The sequence below is a fragment of the Poecilia reticulata genome, linkage group LG2 (assembly GCF_000633615.1).
Source record: "Poecilia reticulata strain Guanapo linkage group LG2, Guppy_female_1.0+MT, whole genome shotgun sequence".
Classification (NCBI taxonomy): domain Eukaryota; kingdom Metazoa; phylum Chordata; class Actinopteri; order Cyprinodontiformes; family Poeciliidae; genus Poecilia; species Poecilia reticulata.
Window position 1 is genome coordinate 196,536 of NC_024332.1, and position 16,380 is coordinate 212,915.

Genomic DNA, 16,380 nt, shown 5'->3' on the forward strand with positions numbered 1-16,380 from the left:
TCTGCCTCTTTATGTAAAATAAAATATAGTAAATAACCCCTAAACAAGCTACAAAGCTATAGCTCGAAGTGAGCAGTTAGCAGCAGTTAACATTTGTTGACATTAAACATAACTAAAATGGAGAACATTAACAAGTTAGAAACATATGCAAAACATGGCAAACTTAGTCAGGAAGCACTTGAATTTGTCTAAAAGATACATGTTCAAATATAATACTTGTAATTCATACCAGTTACCAACAGCAACAGGAAACGGGTCGAGCTAATGCTAGCGACGTGAGTAAACAGTAATACATTGACCAAAATGCCCTGCACTATAGTTAGCTTCCTGCTTTTGGAGCGGTCTCTGGTCCGCTTGGCATTCACATTCAAACTTCGCCAGATCCAAACTGGGTCTGAATATCTTTTCTCTACCACATCTAAAGTCATTTCTAAGGTTTATTTTTCACATTTTGCTGAATTTTTTGACCCCACATTCTGTCTTCCTGCTATCAAACTCATCTAAATGCACAAAAATAGCCACAGTCGCATCAAGAAGAAGAGAAATTCAGTTGACGTCAATATCCAACGTTCTTACATTGACTGCAATCAGCTGAGCTTTGTGGCCGGGTGTGAACTGCGGAACAAGCTGGTTCGGTCTACAAGGCATTGGAGGTAAAATGAAGACTGATTTAAATTGTTTCATTCCGCCTTTAATCCTCCAATCGATGCCAATAAACATCGACAGGAGGCTGAAAGCAAGTTCTCAGAAACACAAACCTTACTGTGAATCACTTCTGAAAGCTTGAGTGAGTGATCAATAGCAAAGTCTTGTTCAGATGTGCAGTCTTATTTTGAAGTGATCACAAACCCCTGGAGAGCCAGCTCAAGTGGAGGTTTTGATTGGTTTGTTTCAACCATCTGTTAAAGCCAAGACTGCGAAAATTGAGAGAAAAGAGCGCTAATAAAAAGCTTTCACGTTCTAACAGAAGGAGATAAATCAACTGACAAGACGTAGGGGGGAAAAAATGAAATAAATTCAGAAATAACTTGAAAAGGTGCGCTTGAAAACGTTTGATGGGTTCAAAGAGACAAATGGATGAACTGTGAGAGGGGAAAACAACCTTTGATCACCAAACTGAGAGCTACAGCCATTCAGTAGACAAAGAGCTCAACACTCAACATAAACACTTCATCCATACCTCAATTTACGCCTCCATATGCTCTGCTGTTCAAACAACCCTACAGACGCACCTTCTGCTTCTTCAACCTCGTGCTACAGCAGAGTCTGTACCACCAATTAAAGCTGGGAGGTGAATGACTTTCACCCAACAACTTTGGGTTTGTGTTTTTCCTCCATTGGGTAAAAGAGAAGAGCTTTAGTGCAGCAAACTACAGAGTTTGCGTCACAACAAATGCTTTTCGATCTGTGCTAGTTGTAGCAGGACAGACTGTTTTCTGGGTAGCTTTAGTCACACCAGTGGATCAAAACTGGAACATTTCTGGAGTGTGTGTTGTACTTATAAAACTCTCTACAGTTTTCACCATTATCCAACCAACCAGCAAATAACTAAAAAACTAGCTAGCAAGCAAAAGTATAGCATTTAACTTCTTGTAGCTGTGCATGACTCAAACATTTGCATGACAATAAAGTCCTGCAAGAAAAGTGAAAATATGTACATAGAATATACAAGGCTAGGATAAAATTAACTTACATTTTTAAATGAATTTAAGACATTTTAAGGATTCATGGACAACCTATATTTTTTAATTCTCTTCCTATGCTTCATCTGTATTTACTGGACCCGTCTGACCTTGTTACCTGTATTAAAAAAAGACACTTGACCACCCACCAAGACATGTTTGGTGTCTTGAGCATCAGGCGCGTCTGATTTACATCCAAGCGTGGCGCGATTTGAAATGTGAAAATCTGAACTTCTGCTACTCGACACAGAGCGTCAACCAATCAGAGAGACTGAGAGACTCCTCTATGTGGAATAATGTTGGATTTTCCAATGTGATCTCTGAACAAAACCATCTATAATGTTGCGACAGACAACATTATAGGACAAGAGCTGTTTGCTCTTGTCCTATAATCTACGACCAATCAAGTTGTGACTACAGAGACAGGATCCTCTTGGAAGAGGATCAGCGAGGAAGTTGGAACGTCGGGTAAGTTATAACTTTTACTATTTGAAAATATATGAATTACAAGTATTATATTTGAACATGTATATTTTAGACAAATTTAAGTGTTTCCTGACTAAGTTTGTCATGTTTGAAAGCGGAAGAAACTCAAAATGGCTGCCTTGTGTGTTGCTGATCCATAACACACAGCCAGAGAAACTAAGGAGTAGCTCCATAAGAAGCACCTCTAGGTTCTGGAAAGGCCCAGTCAGTCTCAAAACCTGAACCCAATAGAAAAACTTTGTAGGAATAGATCTGAAGATCTATTTCTCACTGTTGAGGTGTACCTATGATGAAAATTACAGACATTTCCATTCTTTGAAATGTGTGAAAACTGCATAATTCAGTGAAAATACAGGATTCCTACTGCTTGCAGAATCTCGTCTTGATTTCTTTTTGCATTGTCTCCAATAGAGACTTGAGTTGTTTTCCTGTAGAGGAAGTGCCATCAGCACTCTGTCCCCATTAAGATGTTTTTTCTTTGACAGATAGCTGCTGATTTCTATAAAACGACAGAAACGTTTAAAATGGTCCTCCTCTGTTAACAATGGTTAGCTGTGAATGGAAAACCTCTTTCTCCTGATCACTGATGTGCAGGATGCCTCCAGAGCCATAATTTCTGGCATCGCCCACCATCAGCTCTTTGCAGCCTGGGGAAAAAAAAGGCAGAGTTAAGAATGCTCTTTTTACACGTATCCCAGTCACTGCAGAGATATTCAGAGAAATGTTTGACTTCAGCTACATTCTCTCCCGAAGGTCTCTGTGCGGCTGACACAGAAAAGAAAATTGAGCAGGCTGTTATCATCAAACATAAAGCTATATATGCTGTATTAAAAGTGCTGTAGTGGTGCTGCTGTTGCATGCCTGTGGCTTTTCCTTTTGTAATATCAACTGTAGAGTGGATGCAACTTACAATACAGCACGTTTACATTCACAATGCAGCAGGTGTAGTACTTTTGTGCATCGCATTATTGATATTTATACACTTTGATTCATCAGTTGCCTTAACATTCAAGTAAGTAAGTTAGTGTCAAAGGTCTCTATACTATTATTTTATTGGGATTTTTTGCGACAGACAACACAAAGTAGTGCACCACAGTGCCTATCAAAGTAATCCAAATTTCTCTCCATGTCCGTCAATTCGAGAGATGGCGTCAGAAAAAGTACGTCATCTATTTTTACCCATTTTAAAAAGAAAATTTATTCAGTCACATTTAATTTTCGTTCTGTTATCCATCAAGCTGAACAGAGAATTGCCAGTTATCAGAGGACCAACTACCAAGTGCAGTTAAACCAAGTTTGACTGCATATGAATAAAGAAACTAAAGGACTGGACTTAAATAATCAGCAATTCATCTGTGGTGGCCTGAACTTCCTGGTCTGTATGACCCTATTTGCACTATTAAATGTCTGTTTTGAAGTTGACTTGAAGGCTGAATTTGTGCTCTGTGCTACAATGGACAATGGAACTACAAGTGCCAAAGTTTTGAAATCAGGGAACATTTCTGTAATTGAAGTTATCAGACATTGGCGAGACTCTATGAACAAAGGGATTTCTGCATCTCGCTTTGTTCCATCAGGGGAGAGGTAAAGCTGAGGTAATTATTTTCCTCAGTTTCCTTGCTGACAATAGCTCCCACAAGTCTGAACTGGAAGTGATCGGCGCCGTCTTAGTAGGCAAGCGCATACACAATGAGTAGTGGACCCATGCCTTCGAGACCAACAAAAAGAAAATATGTGGACACTCTTGACTGATGTGCAAGAGAAAGATACATGAACAAAATCGCTTCTGTTGGGATTGACCTGTAAAAGATGGAGAAGAAAATGTCAGACGATATGGACAAGCTGCCTCCTATCTGATACTACGATATAGTTCATTAACTAGTAACAATGAGAGCTATGCATTGCACAATGCCACAATGATGAAGTTTTCCTTAGTCTCTGGGGCGAAAATGGCATTAAAGAGTTAGTTTTACGTGAATTTTTGTTGAATTAAAAGCTTTTGTAGCTTCCAGAACAGATTGGGTTTCCATAGCAACCATCAGAAGCAAGACCTTGCTCCCTAAACTTTGTGATGTCAGCATACAGTGAGCTCACTGATGACGTCATAGATTGTTCAAAACTGGTGGATAGAACATCTCTCGCGTTTTTCTGGACTTCGTTGAAGACAGATCTGCCAATGGTACTTGGATAAAAATAACTCGGTCGAGGTGATGTCTGAGGACGAGAACAGCAGCAAAATCACAGTGAAGGCATCAGAAAACTGTACTTTTCCCAGCGTTCCCGAAGACAGCACTAATCGAGATGGGGAAGTGAAATCTAAGGAAGAGGAAGGTGAAGCAATAGCTAACATTTTGACATTGAAGACGTCAGACAAACTTGGCGATTTTGCTAGTGTTTCAGGGGAAAACATTAACCTGGACGTGGGAGTTAGCGCTGAAGTTGAGAAAGTTAGCTCCATGATTTTACACATTTCTTTCTTACTTGGATATGCAGTTGCTACACTGGTACACTCTGAAACAAGAGCTAACACAGAGGAAAACATTAAACTGGATATGCAAGCTAGCGCTGAAGTTGAGAAAGTTAACTCTGAAACAAGAGCTAACTCTGAGGAAAACATTAACCTGGACGTGCAAGCTAGCGCTGAAGTTNGAGAAAGTTAACTCTGAAACAAGAGCTAACTCTGAGGAAAACATTAACCTGGACGTGCAAGCTAGCGCTGAAGTTGAGAAAGTTAACTCTGAAACTTCAACTAAGGCTTTGACAATGAACACATTTGAAAACTCTGGTTTTTCTAGTATTCCTAAAGACAATAACAACCTGGTCATGAAAGCTCATTCTTTGGACAAAAATGCTGAATCTAAAAACACAGCTACCCAACTGACAGTGACGACATTAAAAAAATTTGAGGAACTTTTCATAGCATTTGCGCAAACCAATGAAGCCAGCCAAAAGGCAAGGAACAATGAAAACCCCAAAACCTGTGTGATACGTTTTGAAGAAATTGGTGGTTTTTCTGAGTCTTTTGCTAAAGGGGATGATGTTAGTACTAACAAACAAAGCAACTCTGGAAACCCAGTCAGTGGGGCTGTTTTTACTGGACTGGAAGAGAATTTTGACGATGAGGTTGGTGCTAGAGAAAGAAGTACATTGGAGAATGAACATGGCAGAATGATCAATTCTGAGGATGCGAGTCCTTCGGTCTGCCCAGATCTCGCTCAGAATGAAAATGCTACTGGCAATGAAACTGGCTCGAACAATGAACAGATCAGCCATGGAACCTTTCAAGACTCTCTTCAGAATGAAATGACTTTAGAGGACAAACTTAACATCAAATTTGGAGATGACGCAGACTGTAAGAACGCGCCAAACAGTCAAGCAAATTGTAATCTTGATCCGACTGTGTTCTTCTGCAAGTTTTCCAACTCATTCAATAACTGTTGGATGAATGCCACAATGCACAGCATTTTGAATTTGAGTATTACCAGAAAGTACCTGACTCAGAATCCTGAAAAGGTCTTTGGAGCTTTATCAGGAACTCCGTTATGTGCCACCTTTCTCTGCACAGCCTTGGATAACCCGGGGAAATATTTTTCCCCAGATGAAATCTACCAAGTTCTGATAGAACTAAGTAGAACTATACCATCTTTGACCTTGGGGCAGCCGAATGACATAACAGAGTTTTTGGAAGCTATTTTAAGCTGGCTAAACCCTTGTGGTATCAACTCAGTTTGCAAAGTGAAGAAGGTTATCAATTGTGAAGACTGTGCGGTGGTTAGACCGGTCATGTCAGAGCTCGGTCCTGTAATTTACCTGTCAGATGCACAACCAAATGAGACCACTGCCTCTCTTCTTGAACGTTTTGTTTTTGTAGAGTGGTCTCAGAGGCAATGTTGCAACACCTTTAGTGTAGAGAAAAAATACTTGGACAGCTCAGCTGACGTGATAACCTTGTATCTGCATCGGTACACCAGTGAGGAAGGCATTAGACTACCTGTGATTCCTAGCGCAACCATTCACATTCCTTTGGAAAGTGGAACTCAGCAGTACCGTTTGTCCTCAGTTATTTGCTGCAAAACCCTAAATGCAACAACCAACCATTTCTATACATATGTTGTGGGAGGACAACGGGTATTTAAAGCTGATGGCGCGAAGATAAGAATTGCAGGTTGGGGCAGTGCAGACGATATGAACAAACTGGGATTCATCTATATCTATGAGAAATACTCATAAACAGGATGAATTTTTTGATTTGTTCAAAGCTAGCGCTCAGCAGGTAAACAGCAATCCGAGAAGGAATGGAAATATACCAATGATAAGAGGTAAAGCTTTTAAAAGACCCTCTTGTAAATGAAATGAAATCACAGAGAACAAGCTGAGCACCCGTTTTGAGACTGAAGAAATGGAATGATCAAAATTGGCCAATGCTACTAGCAGGTTAGCAACTTGTTCTTATTAATTTTATGAACAAGAACAAAACATGAATAACTATCCAAACCTGCGATAGTCCAACTATCGGAGGTTTGGATAGTAAAACTATCCAATTTGTCAAACTATTGGACAAATGGTTTGGGGCCCTTTGATACTTGCTATTAAGTCCCTATATGACCGGTACCAGAGCATTATTCGCAGTAAGTTGGGCTCGTTTCTGGTGAGAGTTGGATTCCACTGAGGTTGTCGTTATTCTGTTTATAACATTTATGGACAGAATTTTTAGGGGCTTCCAAGGTGTTGAGGAAATCCGATCGGGTGGATTTAGGATCGCGGTAGAGTCCCTTCTCCAGGTTCTGCTCCTCCACTTGGGGCAGGTTCTGCCCCAAGTGGAGGAGTTCAAGTATCTCAGGTTTTTATTTATTTGTTTATTTATTTATTTATTTATAAATGTATTTATTTTTTAACATGATAGAAGTATAAAATCACACACATATTTTTGCAAAAGACATGTTTGTGTACCACAATAATCTTAACATGCTCAAAAAGGAGTAGGAAGAAACTTATGAACTCATACCTACGGAAGAGGATTAGGGCCACTGGAAAAAAAACAGTTCTGACTTTAATCTCAGAATTCTGACTTTAATTCTGACTTTATTTTGAATTCTGAGATTAAAGTCAAAATTCTGACTTTAATCTCAGAATTCTGAAGAAAAAAGTCCGAATTCTGAGATTAAAGTAAGAATCCTGACTTTTTTCTTCAGAATTCTGAGATAAAAGTCTGATTTTTTTTTTCTTTTTTCCAGTGGCTCTAAACCTCTTCCGTGCATACCCCATAAACTCATACATTATTTTCAAATGGACCCTCATTATTAAAGCAAATAATAACAAATAAACAAAGGTTAATTAATTTTCCATTTTATCTGGGTTTACAAATGTCTAAATTTACACACACACTCATATGCGTTAGCCTCAATTTACATACACACATTAGTGCTAACTCTCACCCACATTTCTATATCTTATATACTCATTTCCTCTTAAATTGTAATACATTTTGCCTTTATTTTAACTCCTCATTTAACTTGTTCCATAATTTAACACCATGAATTCAAATACATTTTATGATGAATTGTTTTCTAAAACATAACAATACTGAGCCAATTTATTAATAGTGAATGAAAGACATTAGATCTGTAGCAGGGGTGCAACTACATACTTTCTGAGGTGTATGCGAACATGTCACAGGCCATATGTGCACTTGGCACCAGGACACCCTAGGCAGCAGTTCGATGATCGATTTTGTCATAGTTTAATCTGATCTGCGGCCGTATGTCTTAGACACTCGGGTAAAAAGAGGTGTGGAGCTGTCCACTGACCACTACCTGGTGGTGAGTTGGCTCCGGTGGTGGGGGAGGAAGCCGGTCAGACCTGGCAGGCCCAAAYRTGTAGTGAGGGTCTGCTGGGAACGTCTGGCGGAGTCCCCTGTGAGACGGAGCTTTAACTCCCATCTCCGGCAGAACTTCAAACACGTTCTGGAGGATGTGAGGGACATTGAGTCTGAGTGGACCATGTTCCGCGCCTCCATTGCCGAGGCAAAGAGCAGTGTGGTTTTCGTCCTGGTTGTGGAACACTGGACCAGCTCTACACCCTCAGCAGGGCCCTGGAGGGTGCGTGGGAGTTCGCCCAACCGGTCTAAATGTGTTTTGTGGACTTGGAGAAAGCGTGGGACCGTGTTTCTCGGGGATCCCGGTGGGGAGTCCTCTGGGAGTATGGGGTACCGGGCCCTTTGATACGGGCTGTCAGGTCCCTGTATGACTGGTGTCAGAGTCTGGTCCGCCTTGCTGGCAGTAAGTCGAGCTCGTTTCCGGTGAGAGTTGGACTCCGCCAAGGCTGCCCTTTGTCACCGATTCTGTTCATTACTTTCATGGACAGAATTTCTACTATTTTCCCGTAACAATTTAGCTGACCTTAATATTTCCCGTGTTTTGTTTTGTTCATTATTATTAGTTATTGTTGAGATGTGTGTGATAGACAGTGGTGAGAAGTAACAAAGTACAAGTACTTCATTACTGTATTTAAGTACAATTTTTGTGTATCTGTACTTTACTTAAGTAGATTTAATAATGGATACTTTCTACTTTTACTCCACTACATTTTACAGTAAGTATCTGTACTTTCTACTTCACTACATTTCTACAAAAGTGTCGCGTTACTCGTTACATCCAAGTCGCGTTACTCTTTTCTTCCGTTAAAATGTGAAGTTCAGGGACTTAAGGTRGCGCCGTAAAATCCAAGCAATAACGTGACTTAGTGTCTGTTGTCACCCATCACCTCCCCCTTTACTCGCAGGCGGAGCAGTGGTTTCCTCTGAGCGGGAGAAGGTGTCTTCGTCAGTAATATAATAGCGCTGCATAAATCGATATGGCGACATGTAAAATAAGCAGCGCTTCGCTTTCACAGACGGTGGGGACTTGGAAGGAAAGCTTAAAGAAAGGTAAGCTCTGTGGATGTATTGCTAGCTAAGCTAGCTGTACAGATACATGTTGCATCTGCAACGAAAAAAAAGTTGTCACTCATGCGCTGAATTATTGTGTGGAGGTGTTGACTGACGTGTCGCATATATGGGAAAACGCTGGTACCAAAGTGCAATATAGTGGTATGATATTCAGGAACGATCCAATTCTTCTGGACGGATCTTTACTGATTACATTTATTTCAGCTTTAAGTATCTAGTTTTTTTATGGGAATGTGGATCTTTCAGATCAATTTGAGAAGCAATTTTGATAGGTAAAGGTTAATTTTTTTTGTGTCACGTAGCGTGGGTGCTGGTCTTGGGTTGGTGGTCTTGACTACAACTCTGCTACATGGCTCCTTGGTTCCATGTCCGCCCCCACCCACCTTCTTTCCATCCCCTTTCTGTTGGATTTCTTTAAAAATAAAAGGCACTAGTGGCAAAAAAGTGAAGTTCATGTTATGTTAGGACAGGAGACAAGATGTTYCCATCCCTGAAATTATGATGCATAGAATCATATATCTAAGTCTAAACTATGTTACAGAGTAAACACAATAAAAACATGCTTTATCTGTGGCATTGTTCATTAAAATAGCATATTTCTGATGTATTAAAATTAAATACGATCGGTTCACTTAATGATATTAGTGATTAGGTAATGCATTCAGCAAGTACTTTTACTTTTAATACTTAAGTATTTTTAAAAGCCAGTACTTTTTTACTTTTACTTAAGTGGAAATGTTAATGTGGTAGTTTTACTTTTACTTGAGTACATTTGTGTCTGTGTATTTGTACTTCTACTTAAGTAAATTTTTTGAGTACTTTCTCCACCACTGGTGATAGATGTGTCTATCAGACATTTATAGCAATACAGAATAAATCGCGTCCCGTATTGGTTCAATACGAGCGGAGACAACAGCCACCTGTCATTTTAGGCTAGCTTAAGGCTTAAGCTAACCTGAATATTTACAACTCCTCTGTTGATACTGACATTACTTACCTACTGTCTTTCAACCACTTTGAAAAGCTTTTCTTTGTCTCTCCAACATCTTTATCCCCCTCTTCCGTTTTCTGTTTTGTGCCCCGGAGTTTTTTCTGCCGTCCCATCTTTAGCTCCCTGTTGTCCAGTGCACTACAATTCAAATTTAAAAGAAAAAAAAAAACGCCTCAGGGGAGGGGTGCCTAATCAGTGCTGTTATTGATCATTTCATACACAAACAGCTGTTAAGTACATAAAATGCAGACTAGAAAAAAATTTCCCTTATCATTTTGGTGCCCCCTCTAGTGCAGCGCCCCTATGCATTGCACACAGTGCACACCCACTTTTTGCACCACTGATCTGTAGGAACATTTTTGTCTTTTTTTAGTCAGCCTCATCCTCAAATTGCTCATTGAGGAAAAAACAGATTTCTAGATAAATCCCAGATTTTAGATTTTGTTTGATTGCTGCTTCACAGCAAGCAGGCGTATCAGACAAGACCTTCTAAAAACAGGAGACACCAGATGGTTTTTTTTTACTTTCATCTTAAGAAGAAAAAGTGAAACGAATCAATTAAAACCTTCATAGAAACTGAACATTTTATCTTTAAAACACAAGAATAAGGGGGAAAACATATATTTTACATAGTGCTTTATTAGGTGTAGCTCATTTTTGATGTTTTTAACCCCTGATCCACACTTTAATGTCATTTCCAACTTGTTGAGAGGTCGTTTCACAGCTAATAGGAATAAAACTAAAGCTCTCATGTGGCTAAAAGCCCAGCTTGATTTTCCTCATCCTCTCGCCCTCTGACCGAGCGTCGTGTCGGCTGAGCCTAATCCGACAGCACGTTAATAGATCGTCTAATTAACATAATGTCCACCCATTAGGAGTGGTTAACCTTTGACTTCTCACACTGACAGGAATAATACCAGAAGCTGAAAGAAACACACACATCTGTTGCTGCTTTAACTCAAAGCTGCAGCTTCCTTCAGACTTTGCAAACATCCGCTGATCCGTCATGACGCCCCGTTCCTCCTCGTTTCCTCACACCCCTGCCTCTTTCTAATTGAGCAGGGAGTGAATACAATTATGGTGAGAATCATCCTGGGCTGATGTGAGGGAGGGGATTAACGGGATTAAGACGATAATCTGCTGACCCTCTGGCCCCGACGCGGTATGGGGCTGGAAAGGCAATTTGAAGAAGGGAGGAGAGGAGATATGGAGGTCCTTAATGAGGGAGCCGCCGCAAAGCCCCCGACCACAGAGAGGCTCGCTCAGCGGGCCTCTGGGAGATTATTTTCTGCAGGACTCCTTTCCACAATCTCCTCTCGCCTCTCACATGCACCTCAATGACCGCGAGTTCACTCCAGCTTTGAGGAACAGCTGTTTGCTTCTCTCAGATGGACAAGGTATCGGTGGCAGGGAGAACTTCCTTTTAATGCCTGTTTAAGGTAACAGGATTTAAGATCCAGCAGGATGCAGCCTGAGCACAGCCCAACCTCGACGCTTAAAGAGATCACAGATGCATGCCACCTTAACTTTGAATTATTAAAACCTAAAATACAGAGTCGACAAGAATCGCAAAAGAAGCAAATCGTAAAGTTACATCCAGCTTCCGACTGTTTCTGATGACGCAGCATTTAGAGCAAAACTTGACTTTGTGGTGCACAGATCAATAGCAGATGTGGATTTTTACTGCTGTTAGCAAAATTTGTCCCTGAATTGAAGGTTTTTTTGTTTTTTTTTTCCTGTAAATCCACACAAATAAAACTTCAAGCTGGGAAAACATCACTCAATAGTTCCCTTGAATTTGTCCTTCTAACAATGCTATGTCTTAGAAAACCTGCTTTGTAACTTGCTGAGAGGATGAATGCCTTTCTTCAGACAATACAATTGCCTGTTGCAAGCAAGAGTGACCCAGCTTCTAATCTATCACTGCAAATGTCTTACAAGAGGCAGGTAAATATATATATTTTTTTCAGTTTAGAGCGACAAGACTGTTAACTTTATCTGCAAAACACATTCCTATGGTACAACTTTTTCACGTTTTATCACAGAACAACCGAATTCAGCCTATTTTATTTGGATTTTAATGACAGATTTACACAAACTAGAGCATACTTATGAAGTAGAAGGAAAACTATGCTTGATTTTCATATAAAAAAAGAAAACATTCACCAAGTTAAAAAAAGAGAATAAAACTAGTTTTTTAAACCATAAATGTTACATTTTAACAATCAGGAACATGTTACACTTCAAATATATTCTTTTTTTGTACTGAAATACTGAAATCAATCAACTTTCCAATATTTGGAAATAATGACGATATACTTGTAGTAAATAAGTAAAGAGTTTTTAAATGTTTTTTTATCAAAGGCAAATATTTTTTCTGTTATTATTTTACCGTTATTGCGAGTACACAGAAAGTCAAAGTGTTGACGAGTGCATCAGATGGCTCACAGAAAACGCAATAAAAATTATGCAGATATCCTAAAAGTAAACAGAAGCACTTGTTATATATCATGTGATAAACTCCCCACTTAACAACAAGTTAAACAGTTTGTTTTTGTGGAATCAGAAATATAATTTGTACAACTGGAGCATGATTCTATTTTCTGTTTTCTTCACACCATATGGCCTGAGCTGTGATATCCTGCAGAAAACCGATCTACGCATCTGTCCAAATCGCTTCCATCACATCTCAGATTGAAGTCATTTCACCTGGCATAGTGATTTTTTTCTTTATAAATACTAAATAATTATTCCTCATCTACAAATTACAATGTTTTGCATTGCATAAAGTTTACAAAAGGCATTTTAGCAAGTCAATGTTCTTGGTGTGTAAGTGAAAATCTGCCGTTGTCGCATAGCAACAAAGAAAACCCTCAGCCCACAGGCATCTGTTTGTATCATGCAGCACTTGATGATTGTCCAAACATAATTAGCCGGGGGGATTTCTAATTGATTTGTGTGAGCAGGATGTTGCAGAGGGTAGAAATGTTGACAAAACTCTGAGTTACTAGCAGCTGCTTCTCAGACTCCTGGAGAAGCCAGACAGCAAGGTGCAAAAAAAAGCCGTCAATGATGCAGAGAAGAAGAGACAGTTTGTGCTAGATGCTAGTGATTTCTTGTTTCCGGGGGGTTCGGGGATCTTTCCATGCAGGCCACGCTGCATGCCTGGTCAGCAGGGGCGTCCGGGGGTTCAGCAGGCAGAGCCTGAGAGGAGTAGCGAGTCTTCGCACCTGGCCAAAGGCAGGACCGTTAGCAGCTGTCAGAGTTTGCGGAGGTCTTCGGTTTTAAATGAGATTTGAGCCAACATAATGGGAAATTGGTGGAAATACACATTGAGCCTTCCTGTTTCGCTTAGAAGTTGATTTCAAAGTTAAACGATCATAAAATAAATTCATTATCATTCACATGACATTGTCTTCATCCCTAATAAGCTGCTCATTTCATGCCTTTCTAGCTAAAACCTTTCATTAGCCCAGTTCTTTCACCTTGATTGGATAGTGATTGCTTTCCAGTGCTCTGAATTAATTTAACCCTTTGTGCTAAAACCTGTAATAAACATACCATGTGATAAGCTCCTCATTTAACAACAAGTTAAACAGTTTGTTTTTGCAGAATCAGAAATATAATTTGTGTTTTTGTTGTTTACAAAACAAACCAAGAAACACAAACTTAGACAAGCTGGAGCAGGTTTACCTTTTGTGTTAAAGAAAACAGTAACACTTTATTTGAAGGGGTGTGCATAAGACTGACATGAATGTTTACGACTTCCATAATGAAGTGTCATTTGGTAAATAATGACACTTTTAATGGACTTTTAATGCAACTTTTAGATAAACTTTGCATTAGAAGTGTCATTATTGACCAAATGACACTTCATGACAACATTTGTAAACATTCATGACCGTTGTTATGTCATGTTTATGACAGTGTCATGTCAGTGTTACCAAGAAAATAACTGAGGAAAGATAGTTAATGGTTGCAGAGAAGCACAGTATCTAAACTGAGGAGAACCAAATGGATTCAGAAAAAGTAATGGCAGTCAGTCGCTCCGTTGTCAAAAACAGACGCACTGAGTTTGTGGTACTTTCCACAGGACGTGATTAGAAGATTATGGTTGCATTGTTTCCAAATACTGCATACATTTAGAGTAACATGAAACGTATAGTAGTAGAGTTACTGCAAACATCGCTCCAGATTGCTTAAGTCCAACTATAAACATTATCAGATGTGTCTGACTTGGTGCTATTAGAAACTTGTTTTGTATGGAAGTGAAAGGACATACAAAACACAAGTTTAACTTCTTTCAAAGTAAAGTGACTGAGGATTTTTTTGGAGACTGCGGTCCTACGATGACGACTTCTGTCTTATTTGGATCTAAACTCTACTTTTTCCAAGCTGTTTATTCTTCCAGACATGCCTGCAGTCTAATTAACTGACTGTGTTAATGGTAAATAGAACAAAATATCATCAGCATAGTAGTGGAAAGTTATCCTGTTCTCTTGAATTATTTGACCAGGTACTAGCAGAAATTCTGTAAAAACAATAAAATAGACTTGAGCACAATGCCCTGAGGTTCTCCATAAGTAACTGGTGCATGAGGAAGACTTAAACTGAAATCAGTCAAACAAATTAAATCTAACGCGTGATATAAGCAACATGCTGAAGTTAATCTGCAGCACAGAGATCTAATGGAGCAAGCAGAGAGAGAAAAGACTGTAAGGATATTCATTTCTGTGCTACTAAATCTGACTGAAATCCTTTAAATAGATTTTTATAGTGGAAATGCTCACACAATTGATCATTTTCTTTGGAAATGTACATAAAAACTGAAGCTGGTATAGATTTGTGATTGGCTGGGACTACTGGTGTAAAGTAAGGGTTTAATTATAGCCACCTTAAAAGGCTGCAGTACATATCCATTAACTAAAAGTAGATTGATCTGGTGCCTGTGGCCTCGCCTCTTCTAATTTGTTTGATGTACCAGAGGAAAAAATGTTGAATCTCTCTTAAGGAAATTACATTGTGACTTTTGAAGAAAATAACATCGACTTCTCAGAAGGTGATGGATTCCTCTTCAGCATGGCAGCTTTGTGAATAATGATTCCACTACAGAAAGCACAAATAGGTTCAGCAGATCAGCTGCTTTCTCTGTACTAAAGTGATTAGTTTGATTCATGATTCCAATAACAAGCAAACAGAGTCAACCTGCCTTTGCTGGGCTTGATGTGGACGGTAATTGGGGTAAAACCTTTGTGGATTTGCAGGAATGAGTCATCCTGCAGCCGTGTGAAATTAGAGTTCTCCATGTTGGTTTAGGAGGTCAGATTTGAAGGGTTGGATGGGAGCTGGTGGCGTTGTGACACTAATATAACTGGGTCAAAGCTTGGACAGAGAGCAGGAAGTGGAACTGGGCTTCATTGGGTCCATCGTGTATTCTGTTAAGGTCTCACCTAGACCTTTGCTTAAATTATTTTAATTCCCAGACCATTAAACTGTCCTCTAGTTTGGCTAATAGTCTTTTCCTAAAGCAAGTCTTAGGTCCTCTTTCTCCTCTCTTTAACTCACCTACAGTTGATCTGTATTTTTTATACTTGGCGAACTATTTCTGTGTTGAATTGACCAGATGTTTTGAATCATTATTCTGTTGAAGACTAAGCAAAAACCATCTTCCAGCATATTTTAGTTTTTATTTCATAGAGTTCATTAATCTTTGAACTCTTATAAGAGGATCTTCCATCGCTCTATAGCAGTCTTTCTCACACTGTGGTCTGTGGGCGCCCCCAGTGGTGTGCAGGGTACTGCACGCTACAGCTAGCTTACCAAAGGATTGTGTTTAAAAATAATAAAAAGTAAATGACTTAAAACCGGGTCACTCAAACGAAAAACTGAAGATTTTGGTGGAAAGAAAATATTTATATGATCGGAGGAAGGCAAGTCGTACTTTAATGTCGTTCACTAGAGATTCGATTCTTTTGAATGGCTCTAAGCCACGAACGAGTCTCAGTTAGTGAGAACTGTTCTTTGTTTTTTACGACTTTGCTCACATGCCGGCTCTTGTCATTTTTATTTAATTAAAAATGGTAAAATTAAATAACTAAAATACAATTGATAGAAATGGGTGGAAAGTTTTTATATTTAATGGTGCAGAAGAGGATTTTTGTTTCTGCCAAAGCAACTCGAGTATATTTTTCTTTTATTTTGCATCAAAATTATATATAGTCCTAAAATGTGGACAACCTCTGTTTTATTTCTGTGTTTAACATCATTGGAAAGCT